The following is a 12,500-nucleotide window of genomic DNA, read 5'->3' as shown; positions in this document are numbered from 1 at the left end:
AACTATGTGAAATAAGAACATGAAAAATCCAATACAGGAAAGACAAGTGTAATTGCCTTTGCAAACTTAACAATTTGTAAACTTGCTAAATATTACTATACATGATGTCAACCCAAAGCAAGAGCTGCCCATGCTAGCTAATGCCTTGGGTCAACCAAACGATGTGAAAGAAAAACTTGAACGTCTTGCCAACGTGACCCCCCAGTAAATGTGTACAAGGTACTATATAGAACGCCAACCCAACGCAAAAGCCGCCCATGCTAGCCGATGCCTTGGAGCAACAATAAATTATTCAACTAGGTGAAATAAAGTTAAGCAGCCCCTGCAGGCTGAACCAATCAAAAACCTGACTCAAAGTACTCCACACAATGCCAACCCAAGGCAAAAGCCGCCCATGCTAGCTAATGCCCAAGATCAACAGTATGGAATACAGGTGAAAACACCATAGCAATCTGAACAATCGACAACGGCATGTTATGTCAAACACCCGCCACCAATGAGCAATAAAAGAATGATTGCATGTAAACCAAAAGCAAGAGCTGCCCATGCTAGCTGATACTTAAGGTATAGACAAATAGCACAGTAAACTAAGGCAAATTGCACCTGCTGGATGGCTAGTAAATGAAAGCTTTAAGAACAAAGACTAGGCATTCTAAGATACTTTTGAAATGCATCAGACTTCCACCGTCCTAAGAGGCGGATTTGAGCATCGGATAACCCCTTATCTGCAGCATGGGAAGCAGCGCCAATTCGAAAGCTGTGCCCCTTGTAAACTCAAGGGGACAAACCACAAAACTGTATAGCAGACGACAACTGATTTGAAAAATACGATCGAGAAACTGGAGTCCCATCCACTGTAATGAACAAAGCACCCGGTCTGGATCCCCGCATCGCCAAATACTTAGCCAAAAATTCAATAGGGCAAGCTTGTGGCTGGCGAGAGACTGTGATGGAAAAGGGGCGTTCATTGTAGCTATGTTTAAAGTTTCCAAAAGTAATTTTAAATGCGATTAATTCCTGCGAAGCATTGAGCAGTTTACTAATCTGCGAAATTTGGAGGGGAGAATTCTCATTGCGCCCACCAGTGGAAGTCATTGTACCAATGCGTAAAAAGGCAAAGAATGCCAGGGCACACATCGCCTGAAACTGACAAATTTGGTAAGAGGAACCGACTAAAGAAGGTGCCACGGAAAGCAGTTTATCTAAAATTGCTAGTGTAATAGGAAGACGACTATCCAGGCGAAACCCAACTTTGTTAAAACCTTTAAGCATTTGCGAGACATAAAACACTTTAGAGGGATCCGAAAAACCCTGAAGCTTATGGCAGTAACCCAAAGCCGAGACATACGTCATCACCGTGGATGGAGCATACTGAGAGCGAAACAGATAAGCAATAAACAAGGCCAGAACGGATGGTGAAATAGGCATTGCCCAAAAAGGGAGTTGAAATGTAGAAATGAAAAACTGAAGGAAAAGCCTCCAAGCACGCTGATAAGTCGGTATGGATGAGGGCTGAAGACTAAAACGAAGTAAAAAGAAAGCTATGGATGCCAACTGAGCGGCTGCAGATGAGGAGGTATCGCTGTGGGAACTTCGTGCATGTAAGCTGGTGCCAGCTTTTTGAAAGTCTGAAACTGTAACCGAGACAAAGAATCAGCCAATTTGTTCTGTGCGCCTGGAACATGCTTCGCTTTAAAGCAAATATTGTAATGAAGACAAACCAGAACCAGCTTACGCACAAAAAAACATGAAGTCCTTGTCACGACAAGTCTGTTTGTTGATAACATGGACTAAAGCCTCATTATCAGTAAAAAACAACACACGCTGATCCTTAAATGCATGCAGGCTAAGGACGATGGGATAAAATTCAAGAAATGCAATGTTGCGGTGACGCCCGCTCTCTGGCCATTCACCATAACACCAATGCTTGCCAAAAACTGCGCTGAAACCGATGGCACCGGATGCGTCTGTATACAATTGTAGCTGATGCAAGTTAGACCATACATCAGAAAGAAAAAAGGAACGGCCATTAAAACTAGCCAAAAATTGCTGCCAAACCTTAAGATCTTCTTTAACTTCTCGAGTCACCCTTATAAGAAAATGAGGGCTACGAATGCCCAGCGTCAGATCAATGAGACGTCGCAGGAATGGCCTACCGGGAACAACTACTGAACATGCAAAGTTTAATAACCCTGTTAAAGACTGAATCTCCCGTAAAGTAACTTTGCGACGTCTAAGAAAACCTGAAATTTAATCCTGACACTTAGCTAGCTTATCAGGAGGTAGCCGTCCTTCCATTTTGGCAGAGTCCAACTCAATACCCGCAAATAAAATGGTGGAGAATGGGCCAAGAGTTTTTTCCGGTGCCATAGGAATGCCCAAATAATGACATAACATTAAAAATAAATCTAACTGTTGTTTGCACAAATTGTGAGTGGGAGAAACTATAAGAAAGTCATCCAGCAAGTGCAAAATGTGATCGATATGCAATTTCTTTTGGGCAATCCATTCGATAGCAGAAGAAAACATTTAAAAAGTTTTGCAAGAGCTAGAGCAACCCATCGGCATACAGCGGTCATAATAATATAATCCTCTCCAAAATATCCTGATACTGCCTCTACCATTCTCTCTTCGCCACGGTGCTGGATCAACTTGTATCCCGGGTGACGGAGGAAGTTACAAGGAAGTTCCAGCCATTGCTTGAACAATTGGGCTCCTTGCCTCAGCCAGCGCAGACTCACAACTACACACCAGCTCCGCCTCAATCACTCTCTGCATCTTCTGTGCCTCCAGTCCCGGTGCCGTCCACTCATGCTCAGTCCTCTGGGTCCACCTTTCAGCACAGTCAGGGCCCAGCTTCACAGATACGACGGAAGAAGCCGACACCAAAACCTCCGGCACCATGGAAGCTTGTTGGTCAGATGATGAGGATGGCAAGTTGCCTTCCACAACTTGATTCTGCCTTCTGGCCCGCTGCGGAGGGGAGGTTACTAAAGGCTCCAAGGCCTGAGACGACGGGCGCTTGGATCTTTGAGAACGGCGAGGAGGCATAACAGATAAAAAAGGAAACAAAGCCAGAACCGAGAACTAACACTGCAATGGAAAATTACAAGCACTGAATACAGTAAGCAACAAAACAGGCATGGCTGTCAAATTGTCGCCGCAGGCGCCTGTCAAAGCGAATAATGTTAAGCAAAATAACCTGAGAGTAACAAGGGCTCTAATAAAAAATAAAATAAATAAAACAAAATTGAGAGCAACAAGGGCCGTAACAAATTAAATTCGAGCTACAAGGGCTCTAAAACAAACAAGAGCATCAAGGGCTCTTATTTCAAATAAACATGAAATAACCTGAGAGCAACAAGGGCTCTAATATAAAAATAAAATAAACAAAACAAAATTGAGAGCAACAAGGGCCCTAAAAATTAAATTTGAGCAACAAGGGCTCTTATTTCAAATAAACATGAGCAACAAGGGCTCGATATACAATAAACTGAGAGCAACAAGAGCTCTTAAGTAAAATAAAATAAAGTAAAATTGAGAGCAACCAGGGCTCTAGTATAAAACAGCAAAGAGCAACAAGGGCTCCAATTGAAATAAACATGAACCACAAGGGCTCAACATAAAATAAAAATAAACAAAAGCAACAAGGGCTCTATTAAATATACAAACTGTTGAGAGCAACAAGGGCCTCAACATAAATAAGGGCTCTTAAACAAAACATAAACAATCAATAGCAACAAGGGCTCCATAAAACACGCATGAACAACACGAGCGCAGGGAATAAATATAATAAGGGCCATAAGGTGCTCACAAATAAATGAACTGCAGGCACGAGGGCTCGAATTCCCACTACAAACATAAAATGTAATCTGAGCACCGCAGGGATAAAGAAGATCAAAGAGGGCAAACAGGGCCTTCAAGATGGCTCCCCGATAGCTGCGATAAAGGGAATACTGGCCGCGATGAGTTCAAGTGAACACCATCGCACAAAAAAGGACTGACGGTGGGATTACTAAAACCCCTGTGACGCCAGGAAAAATCATTGGGACGAAGCTCTAGAACACCGTTTAGATACTGATTAAGGATCGGTGCCGCCGCGTTGAAGAACGGCGCGCGAACATGAGGTATCACCTCGCAATCACCGATAACACGTACCGAATAAGATGCCAAGAGCAATTGGACCAAATCATCAATCTCGGAACCGACAACCTCCGGACGATCATCAACAAGATCATTAGTGCCTATTTCAAGAATAACAATATCAGTTCGACGAGGCGAAACAACACCAAGGTCATAAAGGCGAAGTTTCTCCACAGTACGACCACCAACGCCATGCAAGTGAATCACGGCGTCACCAACGAGATTAAAATGCTCGGAAGCACGAACAAATGCGTGTCTTTAACCACCGTCAAGATGAACTGAAGTAACGCTTACGTGGATGCCTGGTTACATGGCCAGCATAAGACTCCTAAAGGGTATCGGCTGAAATGTGAAAACCTGCCACCCCAAGTCCCAGGCCCCCAGGGAATTGAAAAATACTCACTTGGAAGAAGAGACATAAAAATCCTATTTGCAAGCAAATGTTTCCTTTTTAAAGTTGATAAGCTAAGTTTTGGTGATATAATTTTGACAAAAATGTATTTGAAAAAAACTTAATGTCTCTTCTCCACAACGCTCACTATTATTCACGTAATAGTTTCATCAACTCCTCAAGAAGAGCGGAAAAAACCCTTTTGAAAGGTCTTCCCGGAACAGCTGGTTTTGTCTTTTTGACGCTCAGAAACGTTGTTCTCTTTCCGCGTTATTGACCGCTAAGGTAATGCCCAATGATTAAATGATCCAGATCACTTTCTCTTTTTCACAAGATTTGGTTTTACGTGTAGGGTTTTGTATATGAATTTATATTTAATTTATTTTCCGTGTCCGCGCACTCACCGATATTTCCGTAATTAGGTTTGTGTTTATCATAAACAATAGGTTGGTTCGCGAATTCATCTATATGTATCGTTCACTTTGCAATGCTCAGTACATCATGTCTGGCTTTGAATTTTGTTCGTTAAATGTTGCAAGTGTAAATGGAGTAACTTGACTTTTTATTACAAGTTTTGGTTGTAGATGTAGGGTTTTGTAACTACATTTATATTTAAATTTCCGTGTAATACTCACAAATATTCCCGTAATTAGGATTGTGTTTAACATGAACAATAAGTTTATTTGCTAATATAATGCATCTTTCCATATCCGTCGTTCACCTCGAAATACTCAGTATGTCATGTCTGGCTTTTAATTTTCGCTAAATATTGGAAGTTCAAAACGAGTAATTTGAATTTTTTATCAACTATACTTTAGTACTATTTTCAGATGTAAATACGTCTTCTACCACGTCACCTTGTCTGATCTCTGGCTCGACAAAGCCGCGTGTGAAATTAACATTGGCGGGTCAAAATTTTACTACTGCAAATTAAATTTGCGTTATTTCGTGAATCACATACCGTGTTATTGACGAATAAGATAATGTTGAATAACACAAATAAATACGATATGAAGCTATCTCTGGCCAGAGATTTTCAGCGCTACCAGACTGCGAGGGTCGTGAGGGGCTATCACACCAGTCAAAATGTGCGATATAGGAACAGGAAAGGGGCTGCAAAATATACTCGTTTTACAGCAGAAAGCTCAATTTGGTTATTTCAGTACATTTCATATAAATATAGAGGTTGCGTAATCCCGTAACATGACACGCGTGATAAATATTTACATTACACTACATACAAGACTTATTCACCAGTTTCCTGGATATGGACAATTTCTTCGGCTCGAAGATGGCTGAATGACAACAAAACCGGTCATTGGCTGGTTACAGTCATTGCTGCTGAGAAAGCTTCAGAGGATGTTGGCGGAATGCGAGGGCAATTTAGTGGTATTTTGCATTTCTATCGCTGGTGGACTGTTCCCAGGCTGACGTAAACGGACGATCTCAAGAAAAGCGTTGCGTAGCTTCTTAATTTGCCAACAGTAAATAATTGGGTTAAAAACAGAATTTAACGAAATGATAGTCAAAGACCAACTCCACAATTTGTTCGTTACTGATAGAGTAATGTCAGCTATATAAACCGTAAATACAGCGACTATAAGTGCAGTCAAATAAGGCTGAAAACCAGAGCACCCAGGATTAGGATTGACAACGAATTTATGTATCTTTTCCACAACACTCAGTATTATTCGAGCAATACTTTCATCAAAGAAGAACGAAAAAACCTTTTGAAAAGTCATCTCGGAACAGCTGGTTTTTTTTTTCTGTCGCTCGGAAATGGTGTTCTCTGGCTGCGTTATTTACCGGTAAGCCGGTAATGTTCGATGATTAAATGATCCAGGCCACTTTGTCTTTTTCACAAAATTTGGTTGTAGATGTAGGGTTTTGTAAATAAATTCAATTTGAAATAATTAATTTTCCGTGTCCGCGCACTCACTTTTATTCCAGTAAATAGGTTCATCTATCTATATAGTTCACTTTGCAATGCTCAGTACATCATATACGGGTTTCAAGTTTGGGCGTTAAAATATTCCAAATTTAAATCGAGTTACTCAACCTTTTTATTACAAGTTTTGGTTGTAGATCTAGGGTTTTGTAAATACCCTTTTCATTTAATTAAATTTCCGTTCATGTAATACTCACTGATATTCCCGTAGTTACGTTTGTGTTTAACATAAAACAATAAGTTGGTTCGCGAATTTAGCTTTCTTTATCCGGCGTTCACTTCGCATTACTCAATGCATCATGTCTGGCTTTGAATTTTGTTCACTAAATATGGCAAGTTTAAATCGAGTAACTTGACTTTTTTACTACTAGTTAAGTAATATTTTCAGATGTACATACGTGCTATATTTTTAAATTGCTTATGTCCTCTATCACGTCACCTTGTCCAGATCTTTGGCTCGACAAAGCCGTGTGTAAAACTTGGCTGGTCAAAATTTCATTTCTGACAAATTTTCGTTATCACGTAAATCACATCCCGTGTTATTGACCAATAAGGTAACGTTGGATAACACAAATAAATGAAATATGAAACTATCTCGAACAAGAACTATCAACGCTACCAGACAGCAAGATCGAGTCGTGTGCGGCTATCAACTTCACGAAGACAACAGTAATAAAGTGCGATATAGCGATATAAGAACAGGCAGTGGTCGGCAAAATATACTCGTTTTACAGCATAATCTCTATTTGAGCTTATTTGGTTATTTCTGTACATTTCATATCAATAAAGACGTTACGGAGTCCCGTAACGTGACTTAATCAATATTGTACAAATTATCAATAAATATTTACATTACACTATATATAGGACTTGTTCACCAGTTTCCACAATATGGACAATTTCGTTGGCTCGAAGATGGCTGTATGACAACTAAACCGGCTCTTGATTGGCTACCGTCATTGCTGCTGAGAAAGCTTCAGAGGAAGTTGGCTGAACTTGAAGACGATGCCTTGGTATTGCTTGCATTTCTATCGCTGGTGGACTGTTCTCAGGCTGACGTAAATGCAAGATCTCAAGAAAAGCGTGGCGTAGCTTCTTAATTCGCCAACAGTAAATAATTGGGTTAAAAACAGAATTAAACGAAATGATAGTCATAGACCAACTCCACAATATGTTCATAACTGATAGAGTAATATCACCTATATAAACCGCGACTACGGTGATTATTATTGCAGGCAAATAGGATAATATCAGAGCACCCAGGATGAATGCCACGATGTAGGCTGCCTTGTTGGCTTTCTTCAGTCTTTTAGCTTCTTCATGAGAAAGGTTTTCGGTTTCAAGGCGTTTTTCCTGACGCCTCGTTTCTGAGTAAATATATCGGTAAGCATAAACTATAAAAACTATGCAAACTGAAAAGATCGAAAAAACTATTGCATCGTTGACCTTCATGCAAACAAAATAAAATTTTGTTTCGAATTCACTGTCAATAACTGCAAAAACAAGTAGGTCAGCTATTACAAGCACTGTAAGTCCCCACGCTAAAACTACACAAGCTGTTATTCGTTGTGGTGTAACAATGTCCTCGTATCTCAAGGCGTATTTGGTAGCGATATATCGGTCCACGCAGACTAGAACGAGATGAAACATCGAGGCAACGCAAACTCCAGCTAGAGCTATATAGCATACCTTTTCCAAGGCGCAATATGGCCCTTCGCCGTACATTCGCTCAATGTTTACAGCGATGGACAAAGGTTGTACAACCAGGCCAGTTATCAAGTCCGTGATAGCAAGGCACGCTAGGAGTACGTTGGAGTTGGATCGCAGTTGTCGTTTTGCTGCCACGGCAAAAATTATTACTGCGTTTAGCACAATGGTTGGAAGGGTAGCGATCGAGATGATACTAGTTATAGTAACTAGATGTTTGTACGTGTCATCCGTCAGGTAACTCCTTTGCCAAGCGGAGTTATACAAAAAAGGACAGTTTTCTTTTTCTTGCTCAACAGCCATGAAGGATGAAGAGCAAGGCAAAGTCGTCCGTTGATGGTGAAAGCAAATAGATTATGAAAAAAAAAAAAAAACGAGCAGACGGTAGCTAATGGATAGCAAAGTAAAACTGGCGGAAGAATAGCTGATTGCATACCTTGTTGTTTAACTGCTTAAAGTATGTTTGAATAAGCGACAACAGAAGCACTAATGCTTATTTGCGTCAGTTCATTATTTTAAAAGGGAAATAGCTTTGGAGAGATCCTTTGAAGATTGAAGATTAGAATGAACAACACAGCATCCTTTCCTGGTTAAATAGTCAGTACTGTGGATTAAATCTATGAATGGGGGATGTTTTTTGCCAGTTTCATCTTTAATGAATATTCTCCTCAGCCTTAACGATATCGAAAGATTTTAGGTTGCAATCCTTTTTGTGAGATGTAGATAATAAAATTTATTTGGTATGTCCTTTTTAAATAATACTGAGATATGAGGAAGTTATCTCAGCTCTATTTTTGTCGAAGACTCAGATTTTTTCTGCTTGACATGCTTCCAAAAAGATTGTAAAATAAGTCGTCTTTCTTCTTACTGAGCTTAAAATTTACAATCTTACTTTTAATTTTTTAGCAACTGTGATTCTATTTGCAATAGCGTTGCGTATGCCACTATCCTTACCAAGGCATGCCAGACTGAAAAATGCCGGCTATCCTCTAAATTAAAATACACCGTGCAAATGGTTGTTTGCAGACTTGTTACGTGTGTATAATTCGAGTGAAGAATGTCTCAATTAAACATTTTTCTACAGTGTAAAATTGTTCAAGCACTCCAGCGTTGCATTCTACGGCCAATGTCGTTATTCCTTTTTATTCACTTTTTCAGTTATCTAGTTTATCAGTTTGGCGTTTTGCCGATAAATTTTTTAAGTTTATAGCTAGGTTTTGGTGTTATAATTTTAACAAAAAATGTATTTGACAACGAATTCATGTCTCTTTTCCACAACGCTCACTATTATTCGCGTAATATTTGCATCAACTCCTCTAGAAGAGCGAAAAAAACCCTTTTGAAAGGTCTTCTCGGAACAGCTGATTTTGTCTTTTGTCGCTCGGAAATGTTGTTCTCTTTCCGCTTTATTGACCGCTAAAGTAAGTTCAATGATAAAATGATCCAGACGACTTTGTCTTTTTCACAAGTTTTGGTTGTAGATGTAGGGTTTGGTAAATAAATTGATATTTTCATTTATTTTCCGTGTCCGCACACTCACTGATATTCCGGTAATTAGGTTTGTGTTTACCATAAACAATAGGTTGGTTCGCGAATTCATCTACTGATATGAATCGTTCATTTTGCAATGCTCAGTACATCATGTCTGGCTTTGAATTCTGTTCGTCAAAATATTGCAAGTGTAAATCGAGTAACTTGACTTTTTATTGCAAGTTTTGGTTGTAGATGTAGGGTTTTGTAAATACATTTGTATTTAAATTTCCGTGTAAAGTCACTGATATTCCCGTAATTAGGATTGTGTTTAACATAAAACAATAAGTTTGTTTGCTAATTCATCTTTCCATATCCGTCGTTCACTTCGCCGGCAATACTCAGTATGTCATGTCTGGCTTTGAATTTTCGCTAAATATTGGAAGCTCAAAACGAGTAATTTAACTTTTTTATTAACTATACTTTTGTACTATTTTCAGATGTACATTCGTGCAAGATCCTGGTAACCGTGAAACTGGGCAAAGTGTCGGAGTTGATCGGTGTCATTATAGTGGAGATTAAATTGCAGTTCTTGTTGTCATCAGTTATTATCTGTCACCATTTCGCTTGAAAAGATAATTTGCTGGCCGCTTAATAGAGGTAAAAACACAATAAATACTAAATTTTCAAAAGGAAATAGGTGGCTGCGGCCGCTTAATAGAGGTGGCCGTTGAATAGAGGTATCGAATACAGCACTTTACTGACAAATAATTCGGGACTTTGGAAAGTGGCCGCTTAAAAATGTGAATGTGGTTATTGATATATATTCGCTTTTTCAGTTATCAAGTTTATCAGTTTGATATTTTGCCGGTAAAGTTTATAATTGCAATGTTTTGCAGTTATAATTTTGTATAAAAATGTATTTGATAACGAATTCATGTCTCTTTTCCACTGTTATTCGTGCAATACTTGCATCAACTCCTCTGAGAGTAGGGCGAAAAAACCTTTTGAATTAAAGGTCTTCTGGGAACAGGTTTGTTTTTTTTGTCGCTCGAAGCAGATGTTCTGCTTCTGTGTTATTGATCGCTAAGGTAACGGTGAATGAAACTAATAATCAAAAGTGAGACTATCTCGGGCCGGTAATTTCCAGTGTGAGAGTTTTCCCGCTACCATTTTGTGTTTGTCTATAGAGGAAAGGAAAAAATTGCCTCATTTCAACGCTTGACTGGGTTTCAAAAAAGATGGTCGCTGTTGAAGTTTCAATGCCATGCGGGTGCGTTAATGGCCTTGTGGATAATCTTTTGGCCGATAAAATTAAATCATCCATACCACTCTCTCTTTTTCACAAGTTTTGGCTGTAGATGTAGGGTTTTGGGAATAAATTTACATTTAAATTTAGTTTACATGCGATGTTCATCCTCCCTTAATTTGGTTTTTTGTTTACCATAATCTCGACATTAACAATAGGATGGTTCGCGAATTCATCTTTGTATATCGTCCAGGCCCGTAGCAAGACTATAACAACTGGTGGGGCCGAGAAAATTGGTTAAACAAGACTACTCCCACCCCTTCCCTGTCACCCAAAAAACAGACTGATTAGGGAGCCAGTTAAGATGCAACCAGAATGTCAAGCAGTAGATTTAGTAAGCAAAACAACAACTTTTCACTTGCATCACGCTTTTTGGTACATTTCTTTGTTGTTTTTTATGCAGAGTACAACGTGAAATTTCCTTATCATCACGTTTGAAGGAGGACGTAAACAAACGATGACAAATTTTTCGTTCTCTTTTTAAATTTGGAATCAGGCGGTAAGAATCCAAATGCAGGAGAATTTATCTTTTAGAGGACATCTGTGTGGCTTTCGACAATGCGCGAACACTAAATTGTTATAAACTAAGGACATTTATATTGCTATCAATGAGCGGACATCTTATTTCAACAGCTTTTATGGCTTGAGATTGGTTGATTTCAATCCATTTTGGTTCTTATTTTCGATTCACCAGGTAGGAGTGCCTTTGTTGCTGTTATATGTAAAAACAAACTGTTAGCGAAGGAAACTGACAGGTAGTAAACAGATTATTAAAAGTTGTGAAAAGGCACTTGCAGCGTCAAAATTCAAGACTGATTGATGCACATTAATTTGTTTTAATTAATATATATATTTTTTTAAGCATAATGTTTTTAACTTCCAAAAATTCTGGGGTGGCTTGAGCCCTCCCCTGCCCCTCCCCTGCCCCTTCCCCTGCTACGGGCCTGATCGTTCACTTTGCAATGTTCACTACATCATGTCTGGCTTTGAAGTTTGGTCGCTAAATATTGCAAATTTAAAACAAGTAATTTGACCTTTTTTATTTTTATTTTAGTAATATTTTCAGATGTACACTCGTACTACGTTTTTAAATTGCTAATGTCCCCTACCACGTGCACGTCACCTTGTCTGATCTTTGGCTGGACAAAGCCGTGAGTGAAAAATAGTGTGTATGCAAGCACGCATGAACGGGAAAATATATTCACGTTATCTGATCTACTTTGTGATTATTCACGTTCAACTTGTACAATGTGGACGAATTTCAGGAACATCATTTAGTAACGGCGTTCAAGGCGAGAAAGAGAAAGAAAAATTCACCGTCTTGTGCCAAAGTTCTGCTTAATACTTTTAATTTGTTACTCGTCGTTATTTTGCAGTGGACGTTAAAGAAATGTGATGATTCTAAACGTACGTGCAGAACTTTTGCTTTGCTCATTAAACCTTTTGTTTTTTGACGTTCTCGTTGCTGTCTTCGTCGTGTGTTCGTAAGATCCCTAATGACCTTATGAGTCAACCTTTGCCTGCATCTCAGT

General features: G+C 39.2%; 2 pseudogenes; both read right to left on the bottom strand.

The window, feature by feature from the left end:
• Positions 1-526: 526 nt before the first annotated feature.
• On the bottom strand, positions 527-1,642 carry LOC146457601 (uncharacterized; annotated as a pseudogene).
• On the bottom strand, positions 1,542-2,370 carry LOC146457600 (uncharacterized; annotated as a pseudogene).
• Positions 2,371-12,500: the final 10,130 nt, after the last annotated feature.

Source organism: Pavona decussata, unplaced genomic scaffold (assembly GCF_977016875.1).
Source record: "Pavona decussata unplaced genomic scaffold, jaPavDecu1.1 SCAFFOLD_238, whole genome shotgun sequence".
Classification (NCBI taxonomy): Eukaryota; Metazoa; Cnidaria; class Anthozoa; order Scleractinia; family Agariciidae; genus Pavona; species Pavona decussata.
The sequence above is the reverse complement of the archived record's forward strand: the minus strand, read 5'-3'. Positions and strand labels throughout refer to the sequence as shown.